We start from the raw sequence: 12,048 nt of genomic DNA, 5'->3' as shown, positions 1-12,048 counted from the left end.
AGTGTGACTGAGGTGTTGCGAATAACCAGGGAAAAGAACACTTAATTTATAGCTTTCCCGTTCTCGCGCAACAGAGGTATACCATGGTTCACTAGTTCGTCTTGGGATTATGACGAACCTCTGACGGATGAGAATGAGTTTCCTCTACATTCATGACACTGGATTAAAAACACGAATGCCGCAATAAAAGACTTTGGTGACAATCTCTAAAAGTCTTAACTGATCAACTCATATCAGCAATATTACATCCAAGGCAAATAACACTCCGCTTCACTAGGAAAGGAAAGATGTCAAGATATCCAATTAGGAAAGTAAAAACAATTTAATACAATATGCTCGCCGCCTAAAAATCAGGCACCATAATTCAAGGAGTGATTAAGCAATACATAAAAAATTAAGCTACTTATTATTGAAATTTACTTAAAAATAAACTAACCTAAATCTTAATTCTTAATGCGTACAGCCACAATAAAGAATCCTAAAGAGTATTATTTACACATACTCTTCTTTCGTATTGAATTTTGGGTAAGTGTAAGTAAATGTTGTCTAAAATAATATGGAGTAAATTCCAAGGTTGCAACTTCTTAAATTTATGCACTTGCAAACATAAATTAGATATTAGATCTCCATACTGAATCAGTATGATACAGTCGATGCGTTAAAGAAACTTGACATATATTATTAAGGGCATTGAAAGTGAGTTACCTATAGCTCAGTGGTAAGTGTATCACAAACCGAAGGTCGTGTGTTCAGATGCGGCCTCAAGCTATGAGGCATCCCTTGCCGAATGGTTATAGTACGGGGGCCAATAAGGTCTACCATGCATCCCCATCCCCCTCCCCCCACTCGCCTTAGACTTTTTTCATAGGTACCAAATTGTTCGGCAGGACCAACTCTTTCAAAATAAAAAATGTTCCCATGAAAAAACTCTTTTGAACTATATATTATTTCGCTGTTTCCATGGCAACCGTTCATTTTTGAAAAGGACAACCATATAGATGATAAACAGTCATTTCTTGGTCAGTTTAGGTGATAAAACAATAAGAATGGTGTCAAAATGGAGCTAAGACATTGGCCTTTAAATAGCAGCATTTTTATGTTAATTAACTAATTTGCATATTCATGAATATTAATGAGAATGTTACAAAATGACAAAATTTTGTTAAAAAATAACATTTTCTAAGTTTCAAATCAATTTAAATGTACCAAACAACTTTGATCTGGTCTTAAAGTCTCTCGGTGTGTTTTAATATATTATTTTGTTACTCTTATGGTATTTTGTTTTACTCAAAACTGGATGTGCTCAGCTAATTTGCATAAAATGAATCAGTGTAAAATTCCGAGACCACTATAACTGAATAAAATGATATAATTAATTGTTATCAATGAAATAACAATACAATTTCTACGTGGTCTATAATGTTCGCAGACATCGTGTTAACATTTTATAGATGGAAGAATAAAAATGTAACATACATTACACATGTTACGTTACCATTTCAACAACCTTGTTGTATTGCATCAGTTATTTAGAATATATGCCAGAAACATAATTAATATTACTTATCTGGTACTATAATAATACAATATGCTTCTTTATTTGTCAGACAGTGATTTTTAAATTTTTTAAAATACGTTACCATTACCATTGCTTTTTAAAAATATATTTAAGAAGAAATTGAAGCCCAAATTGTCACATACTGATTCATTTAAACTGTTAGTGGTAAGTTTTAAGAAGGTTTTCCTCTGTTATTTCAGAAATTGCCTAAAATAGATATTGCAACATCCATGTAACTATAATTTTAGATGGAATTTCAATAAAACATACAATGATATCCATCTGTGCGTTCATAATATTATGATCATACAGCTGATACGTGCAGTCGTCCAGTGAGTAAAAATCAAGTTTTATATAAGTATTTTTTTTTTAATTTTAGAAATAGTAGCATTATAAGAACATATACAAAACCAACCCTAGCTCGATAGGACGAATCACGGGGTCTTGAGTCAGATATCTGCATGAACCCTTTGCTCTCCATGACGATTCAACAAAGATATCGTGTCTGAAGTCAATAGACGTACACCTGCATAATACGGAGAACTTAGCACTTTCCTGTAGAGAACTGAGTAGTTCCAGTACAGGATCTAGGGACACTTGTTAGGTTAACTGCTCAACATTACATGACTGAATTTCTGTTGCAAAGCGGTGCTAAACAAAAACTAACAAACAAAAGAAAATATGCAGGTTTTTAAGTAAACACTTTAGATTTAAAACTTTTACTAGGTTGACAAAACTGTTTTAGTGATACCAAATCAAGATATAAGAAATATACATAACTTTATAGATATGAAATAAAGAAAACTATTGTTGTCATTTTGAAACATTTACAAGAATGACAGAATGTACAAAACATTTTTTTTTAATATTTTAAATTGTACAGACAAGGACTAAATTGTATTATGTGATGGAATCTTCCTGGATATACCGGAACATTAAGAGAAACACTACTAAGAGAAGCTATGCATCAGTCATAACAAATAAAGTTTGATCAATTAAGTTACGTACCAAAGGTTATGACAAAGGCACGACCTGTCTTTGTCAAAAGTTCAAACTGTAGCAAGAAAGAAAACGAGAGCATGATACAAACTGCTTCAGAATCAAAGTGTAATCAAATATCATTCATAACAAGAGCTGTCCGTAAGACAGCCAAGCTCGACTATTCGAAATATTGTCCCAGAAGCAGGAAGCTATATGCCTTTAATTGATGGCTGTATGTACTTGCATGCAAAAACTTAACCAAGGTGTGACGCCGACGCCGACGCCGACGCCAGGGTGAGTAGAATAGCTAGACTATTCTTCGAATAGTCGAGCTAAAAATAAAGTGATTTTTGAGAGCCTATGATCTTCTTTTGTCAGTTGCTTTCTATTTTATAAATATGTGTTATAAAGCAACATATTATTCATAACAGCTAACCAACAAGAGAGCAAATATACTATATTAGGTAACATTAAAATGAAAATATCGTAAGTCACATCTTAATCAAGACGTGCAGAATATGATTTTCTTGTAAACACTGCTGTCTCAAATTGTGTGCAGTTCATATTTTTCAGACATTTCATCTAATTTTAGATTCAGATTTTAACTAATCCATACAATTTTACTATTACAGAACACTGTTTAAGCTAGTGCTAGGGGTGTGAGGGCAATTTCACATTTCATTACATCTAACGAACAGACACAATCAAATCAAATCAACTGTTATTTTGCTTGGTTGTGTTGTTATGCTTTCAAAGGATCATTTTAAAAAATATTTGCTATCACAAAAAAGTCTTTAAGTGCCATGTGATGTTTATAAAAAGTCTCCTCGTACTCGGTTTCAGTGTTTTTAGATTTTCTGGCCCTTTTGGACCATGTTTACTAAAACAGAATTCCTCTTAAGCCAGTGCTAAGGGGGCGTAAGGTGTGTTTCACACTTCATTACCACTCACAAACAGACTTGGTCCAACTGAGTTTGCTATTTATTTGCTTGGATGCGTTCTTTGCTTCTAAAGGATCTTCGTAAAGTCAATTGCAACATGTTTTCAGCAACTCTGAAGTGTTGTTCAGAAGGCACTCAGTACATTCCTAGAAGTTTTGAATAGCATTATGTAATTGTTTTCTTAACAATTTTGGTTTTCAAGCACTTAATATTGTTCACATTCTTGACAGCTTTTTGCAATTTCATAAGTTTAAATCTAAAGATTACTTAAACCTGAATATTTCATTTTGTTTTTTAGTTTTTGTTCAGTGCCGCTGTTCAACAGTGAATAATTTATTAAAACATTTTCCATGAAAGGCAGCCCCTAATTGTAACTCTATTATCAGTGTATGGATGTTAGCAGGGATTTATACATGATTAATATATACAGAATATACAATGTATACAGAATATGTATACATAAAAATACATAATCAATGTAAAATGTAATTATTGACAATAATATTGAAACCATCAAATAAAAGAACATCATGATTAAGAAACTGATATTAGTATAATTAAACTGATAGATGTTTCAATTCAAAATGAAAAAGGAACATTGAATGTGTAACAGCTGATGTGTAATGAATGTTTCAGATGATTTCTTGGTTAACAAAAGTAAAGAAAAGAATGTTTGAATTAATATTCTAAAGTTTTAACAAATCAATGATATCATAATATTGATAACAATGGTTCAAATTTCTTCCTACATATTTGTAAATACAGCAAAATACCGTGGTAACGTATTTTAAAGCGCGGTTATGGGAAAAATCTCATTGCTTGAGAAGTATGGAACTACACTGTTTGTAGAGTATTTAGTAACTTGATAACTAATATTCCTATTACTAATTATTCTGAGAAATAACGATACAATAAACAATTTACTGGAACGGTAACGTAACAGTGTGTAAAGTTGTAACAACAGATTCCTCCTTCAATAACGTATTGACACTATATTTTCAAATGATACAGCTCAAATAACACAAGTTTATTGATTACAGTTTATTTCATCATGTTGTTCAGTTTTAGTTATATCTTGTTTCCAGAGATGTCTGTTTTAGCATAGATTAATTAATGCAAATTAGCTAAAATACCTAATGTAGAAAAAATTATTTACTTTCAGAGTAACAAATTACTATTCTAGAAAACACTGAGAGACATTAAGACCAGATAAAAACAGTCTGATCTATATTTTCTAAATAATTGATGTAATAAAACAAGGTTATTGAAATGGTAACGTACATGTGTAAAGTATGTTACATACTGATTCCTCCTCCAAAAAGGTGTTTAAACTACATTTCCAAACAATATAGCTCACATAATTGATATTTTATTGATAACAATTAATTACATCATTTTATTAAATTTTAGTGGTATCTTGTTTCCTGAGACGTTGGTTGTGGTAGTGGTTAATTTTATGCAAATTTGCTTAACATACCTATTTTGGAGTAAAACATTTACCATCAGTGTTACAAAATACTATTTAGGAAAACACTGAGAGACTTTCAGAAGAGATCAAAACTGTTTGGTACATTTAAATTGATTTAAAACTTAGAAAATACCGTATTATTTTCTAATAAAATTTTGTCGTTTTGTAACATTCTCATTAATATTCATGAATATGCAAAGTAGATAATTAAAACAAAAATGCTGCTATTTTAAGGCCAATGTCTTAGCTCCATTTTGATACCATTTTTATTGTTTTACCTCCAAAACTGACCAAGATATGACTTATTATCATCTATATGGTTGTCCTTTCCAAAAACGAACGATTGCCATGGAAACAGTGAAATCATATATAGTTCAAAATCTTTTTTTCATGGGAACATTTTTTATTTTGAAAAAGTTGGTCCTGCCGAACAATTTGGTACCTATGAAAAAAAAGTCTAGGGGTGGGGTGTGGGGATGCATGGTAGACCTTATTGGCCCCCAACCTATTAGGTTCTACGGATCTGAACCACGATGAGTTTGGACCTGGCTTAGAGCTTTTATGTGAGACATGTATATTGTTTTAGTCAGTTGTCCGCATGGCCGTACGTAAAATAATGTCAAGACAGACAGACATGTAACCACTTCTCCCTAAATTAAAAGGGACCAGCTTTCAGGTTAAAGTAAGAGTATTACAATTTACAGAACATGAATCTGTGGATTTTAATATTAAAGAAGATAATATGTTACTATAGTGTGTTATAAAAAGAAGAACGAACTTTCTACTGTATTAAATGAAAATGTAATGTTTGACTAATTCTCAAAAGAAAGAACTGCACAAAAAGATAGAAGTTATAGGTTTTGCCCGCCTTTATTGTCAAAAGGTTAAGAAAACTATTTTCTTATTCAAGACATGTAATGCAAACAGACATAATTAGTAACTGCTGTGTGAAATCTGCCGTGCTGTCAAATTAAAGTCTAATTAAAACTACATAATATATATCATATTTCAATTTCTGAGCCCCATGGGGAAACATTTTAAACGAAATGTCAGTTAATTGCAACACATTTTCTTTTTTTTTCTCAAAAATACATGAACAATTGGGTCAGGCACCGTTGAACATTATGTAATTGATACTGAATTCAACGAGTGCAAAAATGTCTCTTGCTGCATCGGGAAAGAAAACAATTGATTCGTTTTTTGAATTCTGTTTCATGCTTAATGCAGCATTTATTTTTCTTCCCCTATTATATGAATCCGTAAGAATGTACAATCTAATATACAAAGTAATTTCACTGCGGTAACGAAGTTGTATACATTGAGGTAGAATTGTTGACTTTCATCTACATTTATATTCAACCAGTTGCTTTTATTTGTTCGTTTCGTCCGTCCGTCGTCTGTCCATTCTCACGTTTCCTCAAGCAAGATCTCTGAAATCATCAAATAGAAATTCATTAATCTACTTCCAGGATTATTTTACAGGTCACGCTTGGTTGCACATTGTTTCCACCAGAGTTGAAAATAGAAAAAAATTCTTGAAACAACGTCTCCTAAACAACCGGTCCGTGTTTAAAATAATTTCACAGATTTTTTTCAAGTTATTCCTAGTCGTCTTATACATGGTAGCTAGGGGCGTAGTCGCCTTTTCGTAAATGTATACAGCTGAAAGTTTTAAAATCTTCTCGTGAGAAAGTGCCTGTCTGATTTTAAAATGTATTCACGCAAATGGTCATTGGGTGACTGTCTACCAGAATTCAAATGATCATAGTTCGTAAAATATTCACCAGAACTAATATTAGAAAAATAACTGACACAACATCCCCGCTTGTCCGATAATAATTTCACAGAATGTTCCACCAACTGTGACCATCAACTAAGAATGTTCATATTACTGCGTTTTTTTTTTTCAAAATAAATGTCACTAGAGCTTAAACAGAAAAATCTTCAAACGCCATATATATAAAAATAACTTTACGGTGACTCTCTACTAAACTGTTTGAAGCCAAACTGATAAGTAAAACAATACAAGAATATTTAACTGGCTGAAGGTGCGGATTGAAATATCTGGTTCCGCGGTAACTGATTAGGTGTTAACGATGCTCCAGCATCGGCAAAAACACGGGAAAATCCTGTCTAGCATGCCAGAAAAGAGTTTTCCCTATACGGGTCTGTCTTCTCCTCTTAACCCACATGCCAGTTTTCAAAGTAATTTGGCAGAAATAATATTGGCTAGTGATATAGGGCCATCACGACCGTTTGTTTGTGTATATATCTATCACGCGCAGTGTACTACTATATGTTTATCATGTGCACAGCAATACACATTTTACAAAAGAATTAACGATTCTTGGAACCTGGTTTCCGATCGATGAATAAGTTCAGTGTGTGTATCAAAATCTGATAAATCAGCTAGTGGAATTCATGTTGTTGACTCATGAAATCAAAACATGTTCTAAATTACCGTATTCCTTTTCCAAAACGAAAAATAAACAAGAAATATTAACGGTTACCAGACCCCTAACCACTTCATTTAATGAAATATTAACTAAAGTTACATTTGATTTTAGTGTAAATTTAGCTCCATTTAGCGTTGTCTTTTAGAAAATAACTTTTTGATATGATGACCGTTACACAAAGTTCGACAGTAAAATATAACCTTTTAACTGATTTTGTTCATACCCATGACGCTAAAATTTGATTACATGTACATGGTAATGCATTTTAAAACGTTTAATGTCATGGAGCTATTACGGAATAGTTAGCTAGAACAAAGCCATATGACATTTTCAATGGAAGTACATTTAAGACAAAGTTGCTTTCAAAGGTGGCAAGGACTTCTTCAATTTCATATAAAGCACTGCTACAACGGCAGTCATTTTGAGTAAAAAGGTGAAATTTAGAACGTGATTTGCCAATGAAATCAACTTAATACAATAATTTGTCATCAGCATCTTATAAAATGAAGTAGACCGTATAGCACACGAAATAATAGTATCAATGAGCTAATTTGTGTCACCATTTTGGTTTACAAATTTCGTTTTAATTAGTTAATCAACGCTTATTCTGATTTATGAGCGCACTGCTCCGATGGAAGGCATTGCTTTTCCTTTATATTTGCATGTAAAAGAGCGTTGTAAATTGTTGCGGACGAAACGTGATTTTGCCAATGTAACTAAATCAACTTAAGACCCAAGTAAATGAGCATCAGTAAAATCTGTATATAGAATGAAATAGCTAGACCTTATTGCACACAAAACATTGTATGAATTGAGATAGGAATTGTGCTCGCACATCAATTTGGTGTTACATTAAAACCGAGACTGTAGAAGGAAGTAAACTGTCATTCAGAAATGATTTCCAACAAATGATAATTTGTCTTTTTAAGATTGATTTTACACTGCCGAACATCCATTATATTCCAATTACAATCGATATGAGAAGGATACCAGTAATGACGTTCAGTCTCTTGGTGAAATGGATACAAATATACTTTCCTTGTCTTCAATATAAGGAAACAAAGAACATACAACTAATGAGAATTTTGCAACAAAAATAATATAAATCTCCTATTCCTCTTTCAAGGAGGTATACAAGTTAAAGTATAGGAATAGAAATATATAGAGAAAACGAAAGCTGAATTCAAGCGGAGATATAGGCCATTAAGTTTGAAAGGAATCAAATACAAATTCGTAAAAACAGCGTTTCAGCTGTTCCATTCATAGTACATCAGACTGGTGGAGCTACACTATAAGCAAGGCAATGTGATATTATTACTAACAAATACAATCAACAAAATGTTTTAGACTGCTCAATGTCTCTTGACATTTACAGATTAAATTAAATTGGTACTTGCAGACAACAGACAGCACGCGAACTCTAACTATTGCAAACACTTTTCGTTACCTTCATACTTGTGACGCATTTGATTGATCAAATGAGATCATGTTGCCGGTTATTGTACTTTAATAAAACTTCATGGCTAAATCCACTAACCTATTTTCTGTTTTATTGGGAATAGAAACTAATGACGTAAGCAAAATAACGTTCAGAACTGAATAATTTGACCACATGATCGATGGTTTCTCACGGGACAGACAACAGTAAAATTTGAAAAATGACAATAATTTCATTGCTTCTAGAAAAAATATCCGTGTGACCATTCGTTCAAAATATTAAACATTGTAACAACTGACTTGAGTGTTTTATTGAATAAAAAGGATATTTTTTTTATTATCTGAGTGTAAAGTATGATACAAAACTTGCAAAAATACCATGAAAATTTGTCATTGCTCGCCTGACCTAGTTCTTACCACAGTTAATCTTGTGTCTAATTTGACCTAGATTTCGTAAAGACACAACATTTTGACCATGTTTTATGTAAATCAGGTAGATAATTTGCCAAGTCGCATTAAGATCAGATAGAAGATGTGGTCTTTTGAGAATTATGTCTATGATTTAACTTAGTGACCTTGTTTTGGACTTTGAATTTGAAATAGACTTCAGAGAGACAAACATTCTACAAAGTTTTATAGAAATTAAGTTGAAAATATGACCTCAAGTGTGTTAACAGAGTTTTTCTAACGATTCAACCTAGTGGCCTCCAAGTGAGAACAATGCTTTTCTATAATTTGACCTAGTGACCTAGTTTAAGACCTCTGGTAAACAAGTTTTGAACTTGACTTGACAAAGATTGATAACGATGAAGTAGAAAGTTTTCCTATGATTGGACCTAGTGACCTAGTTCTTTACCCCAGGTAATCCATTTTTGAACATAATCTAAATATCACGGAAGCATACATTCTGACAACGTTTCAAGAAGATCAAAGAAAACATGTGACGTCTCAATGTGTTAAGTAGGGTTTTTTATGATTTAATCCATCTTCCTAGTTTTTGACCTTTAGTAACCAGTTTTGAACATGACATAGACGTCACAAAGACAAAGATTCTGAGAAAGTTTTTAAAAGATCAAATTGAAAATATGAGTTTTAGGGTGTTAATCACGTTTTGTTCTACGATTTGACATATTGACCTAGTTTTTAACCTCACTTAACCTAGTTTTGATCTTGTACTAGATTTCATAGAGACAAACACTTTGACAAAGACGTAAAAAGATGAACTAGAAAAAGTGATCTCTAGTGTTAACATGTTTTTCCTATAAATTGACATATTTTTTTGTACCCCAGAAGACCAAGTAACGAATTTGTCTTTTATTAAGGGTATTATCCTGACGAAGTTTAATTAAGATTGGGCTGAAATTGTGACCTCTAGAGTGTAACAAGCAAACTGTTGACGAAGCACGATGACTAACGACAGTGTTTACAATAGCTCTCCTTATGAGCACTTTGTCCTCAGGTGAGCTGATAAATAATTAACATTTTTAATCCGATAGGAAACGGCAATGGCTGTTCAAATTCGGATAGCAGTTGTAACACGATCGGGAGTTGAAATAGCTTTTCATATGCGGATAACAGTTAGCACTGCCCAAGTATAGTATAAGCAAAAAGTAGTCTCGTGATTAAGTTTTGTATTAATACGCTTTAAAGTAGTAATACGTGTTTACTAAATAATTAGTAATATATAACTACATTTCTAGTGGTGAGAGCGAAACTATATTATCTTGTTCTTTATTTAGAACTCAGCCCATGTATAAATATTATATTTCTACATTTCTAGTGTTGAGAACGAAACTATTTTATCTTGTTTTTTATTTAGAACTCATCCCATTGATTTATAATAATAAATAATAATTATCAACATAAAATTAGACAGGTTGACAGGTCGACAGGTTGACAGGTCCGACAGGATGACAGGTTGACAGGTCGACAGGTCTACACATCCCATTGATTTATAATAATAACTAATAATTATTAACATGTCCCTTGCTATATTATTTATTGACAGGTCGACAGGTTGACAGGTCGACAGGTCCACAATTTGACAGGTCGACAGGTTGACAGGTTGACAGGTCGACAGGTCTACTCATCCCATTGATTTATAATAATAAATAATAATTATTAACATGTCCCTTGATAATGTATTTTTGACAGGTCGACAGGTTGACAGACCGACAGGTCGACAGGTCGACAGGTTGACAGGTCTACTCATCCCATTGATTTATAATAATAAATAATAATTATTAACATGTCCCTTGCTATATTATTTTTTGACAGGTTGACAGGTTTACACTTTGACAGGTGATCCCCGACAGGCCGACAGGTTGAAAAAATGACTGATTGTTGGTTTGTGTTGCCCTGTTCGGAATTTTATTTGTATTTATGATTGTTCGTAATTGAGTTTTGAGATATCATTCATAAGGATATGGTAAATATTCCCATTAGGCATGCCGTACCTGTGGCGGTACGAAACTTTTTGCAGTATGGAGTCAATTTTATCGTGAAGGATTCCTTTCATTGATTTGATTTTGAGTTTAACTAGGCCCTATTTTGATACTTTTGATTTGCAATATCTACAATTGACTTAATCATGGTCATCTTGTCAACGTGTAAACATGTCGACCTGTCAACCTGTCGACCTGTCATCCTGTCGACCTGTCAACCTTTCAACCTGCCGACTTTTAAACCTGTCAACCTGTCGATCTGTCAACCTGTCAACCTGTCAACCTGCCGACTTTTAAACCTGTCAACCTGCCGACCTGTCAACCTTTGAACGCCATTATATTCAAAGATTAATATCTTTAGATTTTATTAATTACTCCCGAATTACTTTTTTAATTTAAACAATAACTATTAGGAATTAGGGCTATAAGATTTATTTGTATTCTGAAGTATATAGCCTTATAATACAATTCAGTAACCAAATTACTCATTTATTATACCAGAATTATTTTTTGCTTATACTCTACTTGATCCGCAGTGGCCCAATAACTATTAGGAATTAGGGCTATAAGATTTATTTGTATTCTGAAGTATATAGCCTTATAATACAATTCAGTAACCAAATTACTCATTTATTATACCAGAATTATTTTTTGCTTATACTCTACTTGATCCGCAGTTTTAAACCTATTGAAAATAGTAATCGCTGTTTATTTGGGAAAAGCATATGTTATCATATAGGAAATGGTAATGGCTGTTTATATG

Source organism: Mercenaria mercenaria, chromosome 2, assembly GCF_021730395.1.
Source record: "Mercenaria mercenaria strain notata chromosome 2, MADL_Memer_1, whole genome shotgun sequence".
In the NCBI taxonomy this organism is placed as follows: domain Eukaryota; kingdom Metazoa; phylum Mollusca; class Bivalvia; order Venerida; family Veneridae; genus Mercenaria; species Mercenaria mercenaria.
The sequence above is the reverse complement of the archived record's forward strand: the minus strand, read 5'-3'. Positions refer to the sequence as shown.